Source organism: Mus caroli, chromosome 2, assembly GCF_900094665.2.
Source record: "Mus caroli chromosome 2, CAROLI_EIJ_v1.1, whole genome shotgun sequence".
NCBI lineage: Eukaryota > Metazoa > Chordata > Mammalia > Rodentia > Muridae > Mus > Mus caroli.
Window position 1 is genome coordinate 4,361 of NC_034571.1, and position 13,774 is coordinate 18,134.

Below are 13,774 nucleotides of genomic sequence, written 5' to 3' on the forward strand. Positions count from 1 at the left end.
GTTGTAGAAGTTCTCTGGCTGAATTTTAGGGGTCACTTATGTATACTATAATATCATCTGTGAATAGAGATACGTTGACTTTCCAATTTGTATTTCTATATACTTTAATTGTCTTATTGCTCTAGCTAAAACTTCAAGTGATATATTGAAGTCTTTTCCCTGGTTTTAGTGGAATTGGCTTAAATTTCATATGGTTAATTTGATATTGACTTTCTACATATTACCTTTACTGTGTTTAGGTATGCATCTTGTATCCCTGATCTCTCCAAGACTTTTATCAGTAAGGGGTGTTGAATTTGTCAAAGTATTTTTTTCAGCATCTAATGTGATGATAATAAGTTTTTTTCTTACAGTTTTTATATGGTGGATTACATTGATAGAACTTAGTGTTTTGAACCATCCCTACATTCCTGGGATGAAGCCCACTTAATCATGGTGAATGATGTTTTCTGAGGTGTTGGTTTTTTTTTTTTTTTTTGGATTCGGTTTGTGAAAATTTTATTGAGTATTTTTGCATCAATATTCATGTGATGGTTTGTATATCCTTGGACCAGGGAGTGGCACCATCTGAAGGTGTGGCCTTGTTGGAATAGGTGTGACCTGGTTGGAATGGGTGTGTCACTGTGGGTGTGGGTATAAGATCCTCACCCTTGTTGCCTAGAAGTCAGTCTTCCACTAGCAGCCTTTGGATGAAGACATAGAACTCTCAGCTCCTCCTGCGCCATGCCTGCCTGGATACTGCCATGCTCCCACCTTGATGATAATGGACTGAACCCCTGAACCTGTAAGCCAGCCCCAATTAAATGTTGTTTTTTTATAAGACTTGCCTTGGTCATGGTGTCTGTTCACAGAAGTAAAGCCCTAACTAAGACAATTCATAAGGGAAATTGGTCTGAAATTCTCTTTGTTGAGTTTTTCTGTGGTTTTGGTATTAGGGTAACTGTGGCCTCACAGAGTTAGTTTGGCAATGTTCCTTCTATTGCTATTTTTTTGAAGAGTTTGAGAAATATTGATATTAGCTCTTCTTTCAAATTCTGATAGAATATTGCCCCAAAACCTTCTGGCGCTGGGTTTGGAAACTTCTGATGACTACTTCTATTTCCTTAGGGTCTATAGGACTATCTAAATTATTTCCTTAATCTTGATTTAACTCTGGTAAATCTAAACTATCAAGAAAATCATCAATTTTGTTTAGGTTTTTTTTAAATTTTGTAGGATACAAGCTTTTGAAATAAGACCAAATGATTCTTTAGATTTTCTTAGTGCTGTTGTTATGCCTCCTTTTTCATTTCTGGTTTTGTTAATTTGGGTCCTGTCTCTCTGCCTTTTAGTTAGTTTGGCTAAGGGTTTGTCTATCTTATTGGTTTTCTCAAAGAACCATCTCTCGAGTTTATTGATTCTTTATATTCTATTTGTTTCTAATTTATTGATTTTTAACCCTAAATTTGATTATTTCCTGCCATCTACTCCTCTTGGGTATGTTTGCTTCTTTTCGTTCTAGAGCTTTTAGGTGTTTTAAATTGCTAGTATGAGATCTCTCCAATGTCTTTATGAAGGCACTTAGTGCTATGAACTTTCCTCTTAGCATTGCTTTCATTGTATCCCACAAGTTTGGCTATGTTGTGCCTTCATTTTCATTGAAATCTAAAAAGTCTTTACTTTCTTTCTTTCTTTCATTCCTCACCCAGTAGTCATTGAGTAGAGAGTTGTTCAGTTTCTATGAGTTTGTAAGCTTTCCATTATTTCTGGTTTTGTTAAGTTTAGCTTTAATCCATGGTGATCTGATGAGATACAAGAACTTATTTCAACTTTCTTGCATCTATTAAGGCTTGTGACTGACTATATGATCAATTTTGGAGAAGGTTCCTTGAGATGCTGAGAAGAATGTATATTCTTTTGTGTTTTGGTAAAATGTTCTGTAGATACCTGTTTAGGTTCATTTTTTTCCAATTTTTTACTAGTCACTTTCTTCACTTACATTTCAAATGCTTTGATTCATAACTTTTGTTAGTTTCATTATTTCTGTGTTTAGTTTCTGTCTTAATGATCTTGCCATTGGTGAGAGTGGAGTATTGAAATCTCCCACTATTGGGTTCAATGTATGATTTAAGCTTTAGTAATATTTCTTTTGTAAATGTGGGTAGAATTGAGACATCATCTTAGTGGATTTTTTCTTTGATTAATATGAAGTGTCCTTCCTTATCTCTTTTGATTAATTTTGGTTGAAGGGCTATATTACTAGATATTTGAAATGGCTACTTCAGTTTTCTTCTTGGATCTGTGTGCTTGGAAAACCTTTTCCTGCCCCCTTCTCTGAGGTAATTTCTTTCTTTGTTGCTGAGGTGTGTTGTTTATATGCAACAGAATGATGGTTCCTGTTTTCACATCCATTGTGTTAGCCTGAGTCTTTCTATTGAGGAGTTGGGTCCATTGATATTGAGAGATATTAATGACTGTGATTGTCTATTCATATTATTTTGACGTTAGTGGTTGTACTTACTGTGTGTGTGTGTGTGCGTGCATGTGCTTGTGTAATTCCCTTCTTTTTTGTTTTGCTGGGAAGATATTGTTTAAATTTGGTTTTGCCACAGAGTATCTTGTTTTCTCCATCTATGGTAATTAAAAGTTTTACTGGGTATAGTACTGTGGGCTGACATTTATTGTCTCTTAGAATCTGCAAGATATCTGCCTAAGTCCTTCTGGTTTTTAGAGTCTTTGTTGAGAAGTCAGGTGTGATTCTGAAAGGACTCCATTTATATGTTACTTTCCTTTTTGTTGCAGGAAATATTAAAAAATGGTGGCATGGCCAGCAGGCTGACCAGCCAGGCACTGGCAGGCAATGGCCAGCCTGTTCTCATCTTGTGGAGACTTTCTGACTCAGAGATCTGAAATCTTTCCACACAACTCACTAAGTTCCCACTGGCAGGTCACAACCATGCCAGTCCCATGCTTCAAAACTCCCACGGCTTTGTGTGGTGCACAGCTGGCAAACCCATGCTTTGCGGCTCTACCTTTCTCTCTGGAACCCAATTGAGACACCTCGTGAAAGAAAACACCACACAAACTTAGTTCAGAAACAATGGTAATTCAATCGCTGGGCACAACAATTATCCTAAGTCCTAATCTTGTAAGCCATGTTAAATCTAATTCCTCCAGTGGCAAATCCACCATCTAATTCAGGAGACACTAGTAGCTACATCTTGTCCTCTCGCTATCTCTGTCCAAAATCCTCTATATCTCTCTCCTGTTTCCTCTCTTCTATCCAACCTGGAAGTTCTGCCTCCTCGCTCAGTGATTGGTTCCTTTATTTATTAGGGGAGGGTTCACAAGAAGTCACCTGAGTACATGACTCATTCCTCATTCCAGACAACCTCTCCTGGAAAAGCAGACAAAAATACAAACAATACCAGGGCCGTCCACAACACCTTTTTCCTTGCAACTTTTTGTTTTGTTTTGTTTTATACATTAATTGTTTTGATTAATGAGGGGTTTTTCTTTTTTTTTTTTTTCTAGAAAATATATATAGAATATATATAGAATATATTTATATATAAAATATATAGAGAAATATATATATGCTGTTCTGTAAGGTTCTTGTAGGTTTGTAGGCATCTCTTTCTTTAGGTTGGGAAAGTTTTCTTCTACGATTTTGTTGGAAATATTTCCTGGGCCTTGGAGCTGGGATTCCTCTGCTTCTTCTATTCCTATTATTATTAGGCTTGGTCTTTTCATAGTGTCCCAGGCTTCTTGCATATTTTGTGTCAGGATCTTTTTAGATAAAACATTTTCTTTGGTTAATGTATCAATTTCTTCAATTGTGTCTCCTATGGCTTAGATTCTCTCTTCTATCTCTTATATTCTGTTGGTAATAGTTACATATGTTCTTCCTGTTCTTTTCTCTAGGTTTTCTATCTCCAGGATTCCTTCAATTTGTGTTTTCTTTATTGCTTCTATTTCCATTTTCAGGTCTTAACAGTTTTATTCATTTCCATTATCTTTTTGCACTTTCCTGTATTTCTTTAAGGGATACATTAATTTTTTTTTCTTTAAAGCCCTCTATGGTATTTATGGGGTTGGATTTAATGTCACCTTCTTGTGCTTTGGCTGTGTTTGAATATCCAGGGTTTGCTGTAGTAGGATAGCTGGGCTCTGGTGGTGCTGTATTGCTCTCAATCTTGTTGGTTCCTTTCTCATGCTGACCTTTAGTCATCTTGGTATTGGGAAGGATGTTCCTGATGCACCTGCCTACCTGTTTTAGAAATGAGGAAAACCGTTCCAGAATCAAGAACCTGGCTTTTTGGGTTTTGTTTTGTTTTTTGTTTTTGCTTTTTTGTCTGACTCAAAAGCCATTGCTCTTTTTCATTTTGTTGTGCTAGAGATTTTACCAGGACCTCATGCATTCCAGGTAACTTCCCTATCACTGAGTGACATACTTGGACACTAAGATTTTGTTGTTTGGTTGTTTGGTTGTTTGGTTGTTTGTTGAAACAGGGTTTTACATATCGCAGGATGGCATCAAACTCACGACATAGCCAAGAATCTCCTTGGTCTTCTGATGCCTCCACCTAAATTCTAGAATTATGGGTGTGCACCGTCACTTCTGTTCTTCTTCAGTGCTAGGGCTCAACCCCAGGACCTCAACCCTGGGAACTCTTGTACTGGAAGCAAACACTCTACCAACTGAATTATATGCCCAGCCCCTTGACTTTGTTTTGTTTTGTTTTGATTTGTTTAGATGAGGTCTCTCAGTGTACCCCACACTAGTCTCCAGTATAGTCCAGAATGGTTAGGCATGGGTCCACCTCAGACCTATCTCAAAATCTTCCTGCCCCTGACTCTTACTTGCTGGTTTTTAAAGCGTTCTCTACTACATGTGGCCCAAAGTCCATCTTGAATTGCTCACTGCTATCTCAACCACAATGGTGCCAATATCAGAGAAATGTCAATACCCTAAGAATCAAGAATAATTGCCCTTCACTGGGCAATTAAGAAGCTTGTCACTTTTTGTTATTCACTGTAAGGAGAGAGAACATTGACAATTGTCCTTCCTCAACAAATAGCTATGAGACAAAGATGAAATAAAGTATGTCTTTCCACTAACAATGTTACAGACAATAGGGTCTTCCCACATAGACCAGGCAACATGCTCATCAGAAATACACAGTGGCCCCCAACATTAGCATATTTCACTCTCACTAGGGAGGCCAGAGACCAATAATATCATATGAATGGTTTGACATCGCCCTCCTACTAAGAATTGGTCATGCTAATGGCTTATGACCAACAAGTAGAACAAGGCTAAAGAGGTAAGACTCCAAACACCATTAAGTAAATCATAATAAGGAATTAGTCAATTACAATTCAAGTTAATAACCTTTGAAAGTAAAACACTCCAAGAAAGATATTTTTAGAATCTAAAAACAAAGGCCATTTTTTTTTTTTGCTGTACATGAGGTAATTTCCTACATCTATTCCAAAAACTTACATGTAGAAATTCCATAACATTTAAAAAATTATATTGACTTGTAAGACCAAAGGTAATTGCACCATCTTTTCTTTGTCCTCCCCGTAATCGCAGAGTCAGGCATAAGACTGAAGAGGGCCCCACCACCATTTTGATTAACCTTCATTTGACACTCGAGGAAACTGTGATCCTGAGAGATAAGGCAGCTTGCCAAAGCACTTCCCGGTGTCACAGCTCAGGCGAGGGTCTGTGTGTTTTGATAACCATGTTGGTATGTTTTCCAAGTACTCCTTGACCCCATGGTGCCAAACTGGCTGCTGATTCCTGCCAAACACACATCTATTTCTAGATGGTTTGGGGATGAGAGGGGGTTCTTGTCACTGTCTTGGGTTCAAGTAGACAGAACCTGCCTTGACTTCTGCCATACATTCTCTAGCTGCAGAAACCACCACTGTTACCTGAGCCACGGGTGTGTGTGTGTGTGTGTGTGTGTGTGTGTGTGTGTGTGTGTGTGTAAATAAATGTAACTCACCTGAAACTGGAAACATGGGTCTTCTTTGGATGGGCACTGAAACCACCTACTGCACCCAAATGCATAGGCAGACAAGACAAAGCCATGAGTCAGGGTATCAAGTCTCAATCTTCCATACCATCTGCTCCAGGCCATGGTAACCTGCAGCTTCCCAGGAAGCTCAGGGAGAAAGGCTATTTCCTAGAATGAACAAGGGAAAAGAAGCTTCACTGATAGGGTAAGGGAGAGGATGGCTGGCCACTCTTGTGTCCAAAGGAAGCTGCCCTGTGAGTAAATTCAGTCTATTGGTAGCATAGACTACAATAAGCCACAAGCCAGGACTTTTACCTCCAGGCACAGCAGGTATAGTTCCTCTCACGGGGTCAGAACCCTCCATCCATCTCCATACTTTGAAGATCCCAAGATGAGATTTTATTTTTCAACTCCTCAGAACAGGCTAGGGCTTCAGTGGTGGCCTCCTCTCACGGGGTCAGAACCCTCCATCCATCTCCATACTTTGAAGATCCCAAGATGAGATTTTATTTTTCAACTCCTCAGAACAGGCTAGGGCTTCAGTGGTGGCCTCAAACATTATGAACCACCCTGACCTCCTGGAAAAGCATAGCACCCAGAGGTAACCAGACCTCAGCTGGATGAATTTAATCATTAATTTTCAGACTTGGCAAGGGCAACTGTCATTTTGCACACAAGAGAGATCTTGATGAGAAAGAGAGCAATGCTAAGATGTGTTTATGTCCACATGCATATGTGTTCATGCCCTGCACTTTTAAAGTGAGGTCATCATGGGCTGCGCTTGTTTATTTTTTATTGCTGGAGTGGTTTGGTTTGGTTTGGTTTGGTTTTGATTTGGAGGTGGTTTGTTTGCTTGTTTGTTTGTTTATTTGTTTGTTTGTTTTGCTTTTGTAATGAATCTGAATGTTGCCAAAGCTGGTCTCTAAGTCACTGGCTTGAGTGATTCATCGACTACAGCCTTTCTAGTAGTTACAGGTAGTTGTCACCACAGCCTGTTTTGAAGTTATGATATGAATGTATCTGAGTTTGTTGATATTATTTATTTTTGTTTGTTTTGTTTTGTTGTTCTTGGTGTGCTGGCAATTGAAATGAGGGAGTCATAAAAGCTGGGTAAGCACTCCACCACAGTGTACCCCTAGCTCCATGATTGTGCCTTTTAAATTATATATTCAGAGAGAGAGAGAGAGAGAAAGAGAGAATTAATATGAATCCCTTAAGAAATAAATCATATTTCATATGTGGTTGTAATTTTATTTTATTACATAAATTTTTTCCGTTTGTTTTTCACTTATCTCTTGAGGAGTAGCTGTGTCCTGTATGAAGTCACATTAGCAGGGACATGTGACAGTATACAGAACTAATACATAATTGTGTATATGAGAAATTGCTCATACCAATTATGGCTGCTGCTGATCCCTGTGGCAGGCTGTCTGGAGCCCCTGGGATGCTGGTGGCACCGCGCTCTCCAAGTCCCAAGGCTTGAAGAGAAGCAAGAGTAGAACTCTCAGCTGCAGACCAAAACCCTAAAAGCCCAGCGGGTACCAGAGTAAGTTCTGGCATAGAAAGCCTGAGTCTGGAGGACAGGTGTCGGCTGCGGTTCTCCAAGAGCACGCTCAAGCCACTTCTGCATTGTGTTCTCTCTGCATGCACTCTGCACCATCCAACTGGATGACTCTGGAACCTGGAGAGCAAGGGGAGACTGATGGAATTGAGCCATGCAGAGGCCATAGATGAGCACTTGGCGCTGACCTTGCTTTCTGATTCCTGGTCCACCATGAGGTACACAGACTCCTCCACGGGCCCTCAGCACCATGCCTTTCCTGCTGGGATGAACTGAACCTGGAGCCAAAATAAACCTTTCTTCCCTTACTTCTGTTTCTGTCAACAATCTGCTTCTCTCGTGATGCTGAGGCAGATTCCTGTGCTGAGGGTGGACATGCCCCAGTTAGCTCACAGCCATGACAGTCTCTTTGGAACGCACTCTCCATGTGGGTACTTCCTCGTCCAGTCAATACCTAAAATCAACCCCTCCCTGAGTTCAATGGCATCTGTCCTGCCAAGGGCCCTCAAAAGAATCTGTCAGTTCCGTGTGAGTGAGCACATAGCGGATGGCAATGGAGACTTGGCTACAGCCTCTTTGTCAGTACTCAGAGGGATCTGTTTCAGGAGATAGAACAAGAGGATTAACAGGACCCGCTCCACAGCTGGCCACCAAGGCATGACCTTGGGTGGGAGCACCTGAGCCCCAGACACCAACAGTACCTTTGTGAACTCCAAAAATAAATTATAATTTTAAATACAAAATTTTAGAAAATGAACGACTAAGTAGAACAGGCTGACCCCAAACTCACAGAAATCTATCTGCCTCTGCCTCTTGAGTGCTGTGATTAAGGGCATGCATCATCACTGTCCAGAGAAGCCTACAACATTTTTTAAAGCAACATATTACATTGCCCTTGAACACAAAGGAAATATAAGTTGACTATAGAAAATTTAGAGAACTCAACCCTCTAACCAAAGCAAGGCAACTTACCTCATTTTTCTTTCCTTGGCTTGGTTCTGGCAAAGGAAATATGGGGGAGAGACATTTAGGACTTATAAATAGAAGATAACATTGTCCTTCCCTGATGTCTCAGAAGCAAGCAAGACGTAAAGTCTCCTATCACAGAGGATACACTATGAAACCAGAGATGCTGCTCTTTGTAAAGTGTCAACTACCTTCCAAGTTAGTCTAAAGGAAACAATTTTTAAAATGGTGCAGAATAGCTCATTCCTGACACCCTAGCACTTGGAGGTGGAAACAGAAACACCAGCAATTCAAGAGCATCCTCAGCTACACACAGAGTTTGCCAGCTTGATGCCATCTCAAACACAAAATGTACAAAGGGCTGTGCACAGGGCTCAGTGGCAGAGCACCTGCCTAACACTCACAAGCCTCTGAGGTGAGGCTGTAAAGAATGAGAAAGATAAAGTTAAATTTAAGTGTCCCTTTTAATCACTTCATCTTGACCCAACAGCTCCACAAAATTTCTCTGGGAAAATAAGTAGTTAAGTCCTGGATGTTTTTTGCAATACTGTGCAACAGGGGAAAATTAGACAATATTAAGATATTATAATAAACAAATGACATTCCTATAGTATGGTATACTATGAAGGTATTAGTGCAATATTGGAAATCTGTTGCTTTCTTGACATGAAAGGATATGGACAGCTTGACCACAGGTGACAAGGCTTCAAAGAGACCTTGTACACTAACTCATTTCTAGGAGTTCATCGCCGTACAAAAATCAAACAGATCCAAGGTGTTCAGCACAGTGGTGGATACAACACCAAAACCCCCAGCAAAAGGAAGAACAATTCATTTTCTTCATGGATGGACCTGGCTAAGTTTGCTATGCTACCCCTACTCAGTAGAGCCACACAAGCTTGGGAGTTCCATTTGGAGCTTATCTCTAGATCATAGTAAGCTATTAGATAGTGAGTGATTCTACCTTTGAAAAAAAAATCTATAGAAACATTTCTTCACAAACAGTCTTGGATTCTCTTTAGAGCTTGTAGATTGGAGGCGACCCACTTACACCACTGGGGACAGTCTACTTCACTCCAAGCCTACCAAGTTAATTCTTACAAATCTAAAAGTTAATCCAAAACATGCTGCTCATAGGAGCATCGTGAGTGCTTGACACACATCCGAGCACTCTGCGTTCCAGCCAATCTGCTGCATGAAATTAACTACCACAAGGTATAAGGATACAAATGCATATATGTGCACATATGTAACATGCATTTATATGAAGACAAGAAAAGGATACAAAGAAAAACAAGGTCATAATAAACACTGAATCTAGAATGGCAGTCATTTGAGTTGAAGGTTGCAGAAAGGCAGTTTGGGGAAGGCACTACAATCTGAGTCCTACTCTCATTTCAGACAGCGTGCTCCTTATCTTAAAATAATGAGATACATGTTAATGCCATAGCTGGGCCAACGGTAAGTGTGCGCATAAAGGACTGACTGTGCGCACGTGGGGTCCCAGATTACTTCCTTCTACCTTGATACTTTAACTTTCAACATCTTTTATGTTCCTGCAACAACTACGTGTTTCTTCTGTGATCAGTACATACTGATCAGTACATACTTTGAAGCGCTCTGGGATAACCTGGGATGCTTATCAGTTAAACACTAAAACACAGTATTTAGAAGTGGAGTCAGTGCCCCCACCATGCCATCCTTGAATTTCTCATTTTGATCTTACTTACCTACTTGAATGTATAGCAAGCTTAAAGCTTGTCTGAGTTCTCCTGTTTCCTCTTTTACCACCATTATCTTACCATATTTGACAATACAGCATCCTCTTCACTCCTGTGTGTGAAAGTAGCTGTTTAAGGATGCTTACTGCTCAGCCACTGAAAACCCACATGTTGCTTCTTCCTCAATGGCCTCTGCCTTCCTCAAATTCTCACCCACTAACCTACATCTTCCTGAAATTCCAGAAGAGCAATAAATAAATGTTCCATGTGTGACACAGTGAAACTTCATCTGTCCCCCTTCCCCTTCAGACTTTCTTATTCTCCTTCCCTTTATAATTTCCTGCCTTCCAGCTCTCAGGACCTTAGACCTAGGCTTGTTTTAGGGACTTCATGGCTGTAGGGGAGAAGCTTAGTCTACCTCTCATTCACCCTTGGCTCCCTGAGTTTAGCATTAACCAACTGGCTGTGAGGAGGCTCTCTGGAGTTCATACCCCAGAGCCTCTTGTGAGGCAATATGCTGGTTCCTCAACCAGACAGCTTCTTTCTTCCTTCACAGGGACAGATGGTGTGCTCAGTGGGGGAGTCATCCAACAGATGTGAGCAGCTATGTTCAAGTTGCTGGGGGTGGGGGGAGGAGAAGAAAGGATTTATTTATGCTCCTGGAGAACATCATATGCCCTATTCCCATGTTGCAGTGTTTAGCAGAGTCCAGTCTGGGTCTGTCTAAGGCCGCATTTCATATGTAACATGATGTGTGTGATTCTGAGGCTATATAAAAGATGGTGGTTTTCCAGCTTGCTCAGTACCTCACACTGATTTTTCAAGATGCTGCTTCTGAGAGAAGGACATTTGGGTCTTTTCAAAACCACTGTTAGCAGTTTAAATCTGAAATGTGCCCCCCAAGACTCCTGTTTGAATTTTAGGGACAGTGGAGACTATTTGGGGAAAACTGGGGCCTGGTTGGGAGCAGTAGCGCACTGGATGGCTATACCCCCTTCTGGTCCTGGTTTAATCAGTTTCCTATTCTGTGTCATTTGAACAAGTGTCACCACACACTCCCCCCGCCAACCTTCCTCACCATGATGGACTGAAATCTTTCTGAAAGTGTGAGCAAAAATACCCCCTTAATTTGTCGCTGTCTGTTAACAGGAAGCTAGTTCTTTCATGAAGAAAGCTCTGCCCTCTTTCTACACTGAGGAATATTACTCTATCCCAAGTCTCAATACTATTATACTACTGAAATCTTTAGAATGGAACATATTTCTTTAAGTGTGTGTGTGTGTGTTTGTGTGTGCATGTGTTTATGTCCATATGGCCATGCATATGTGTATGTGCACGTGTGTTCATCCTGAGTGCATGTATGTGTGTGTGTTGGGAAGACACACAGGTACATGCATGTGTGCATTCATATGTGTGTACATGTGTGTTTGTGTGTGTGTGTGTGTTTGTGTGTGTTCCTCATGGGTGCATGTGTGGAGTTCCGAGGTTCACATTGGTTGGATTCTTCTATCACTTTCATCTCTTTTTTCAAGGATAGTTCTCTCACTGAGCCTGGAGTTGGCTGGCTCCACTAAATCAGCTCTATAGTGAGCTCCTAAGCTGTCTGTCTCCACCCTTCAGTAGCCGCATTACAGACAGGCATGCATCACTGTACCTGGCATCTCACATGGGAGCTGGGGGTCCCATTAAAACACCTCCCCAGACGCTCGAATACATCTGTACTCTAACAGGAGGAAGGGTCCACTCTTTAATCCTTCATCCACATCCTCCAATTCCCATTCCTCTCCATAGCTTCTCCATGTAAGGTCTATCCCTGCACGGAGTTAGGTCTTCAGATCTTTTGGTCTCCAAAAGCTATTTGGGAAAATTGACTGACAAATCCATTGCATAGTGTTGCAATAGCTGATCTGCACCAAGGCTAACCTATTTCCCTTGTCCTTCACCCCAGGTGTGATCTGAAACTCCCACTGATGATTAAATGTGCGGCTTTACTTTGTCTGCCCAACCCCCAGGCCTGGCAATCAAGCCTCCCATTCTTATGTTCCTGGTTCTTTGTTGATTGGTCCTTCCTTCCTCTGTAGCAGAAGCTTTGGAACCGGAAAAAAATCACAGTTTCCTGCTTTGCCTGTTTATTATGTTTAATTAACTTCTCTATGGTAAGTTCTATGTTTACTGGCTAATATGATATCCATCTTTGAAAACAGTCTCCAACCATGGTTGATTCTGAAATATTTGTAGTGTTATATCTACTTGCTGTGACCTTTCTCTTTCTGTTTCTATCTCTCTGTCTCTCTCTTATACGCACATACACAAACACACACACACACACACTCCTATTTTATCCAGAGGCAACTCACCAAGTGGTGGTGGGTTGTGAACCTTTGCACACAAAAACAAGTGTGTGAACAAACCAAAAGAGAAAAAAAAACCATGCTGGGGGATTCCATTTTAACCCATAATAAAAATCTTGGCTCTCATACAGTAAGAGCTGCCATGATTTGGGGGGACTCTCATTTGGTATGAAATAAGTAATTGGCCAGAGACATCACAGATGCTGCGATATTGGTGTGGTAGGGAGGGATGTGGAGGTAGAGGAACCCATCCATGAGTCTCCATGTAAAGATCAGAGGTTGACATCAAGGTGTTTCTTCAACCACTTCTCCATCCTATTTATTTTTCAAACAAAGTCTCTCACTGAACTTAAAATTTGCCATTTCAGCTAGACTGGCTAGCCAGCAAGTCCCCAAGATCTGCCTGTTCCCACTCCTCAGTGAAGAGATGCAGATGCAACATGACAACCCTAGTGTTTTTAAAACATGGAAGTTGGAGATCCAAACTCATGTCCCCATGCTTGTATGGTGGGTACTTTACCCAGTGAGCTCCCTCCCCTGTCCCAAGAGCTAGTTTTGTAGCTAATGTCTGCCACGGGCTTGCCTTGGCTCACTGGAGTCTGGTCTCCTGGGATTGCTTCTTACTGTGAAAGCAATCTTAGTCAGGGATTTGGGGGACTAATTCAGTGCCACCCCAGCCAGCAAGCAGCATCCAGAAGCATCATCTTGCCCACCCACCATTTCTGATCTCTATATTGGCTGGGTTCTTTTGACTTTACGTATAAGGCATCTAATTCAAAATGACCTAAAGAAAAAGAAAAAGAAATTACAAGATCACATGTAGAGAAATTCCAGAAGGGAGAAGCTTCAGAAGTCGGTTGGATACCAGGACAGGGCTCCTACTTCTGACCTCTTCTCTTTCCTCCAGGCTTAAGTTTTTACCTCACGGGAGGAAGATGGCTGCCAACAGCTGCTGGCTTTATCTTCTCTCTCATTAATTCCAGTTGGAAAAACTTTTCTCTCTCAAAAGATTTTCTTTTAAGGTTTGAAATTAAGGCTTACCCATCTGAATAGCTCTACTCTGCCCCTCTGAGACAATTGCCAGTGTGCCTCGCATACAGTACACCATGCCATTAGACAGTGTTGACATCGTTCCTCCTCCATTGATAACAGACAAAATGTTCTCCT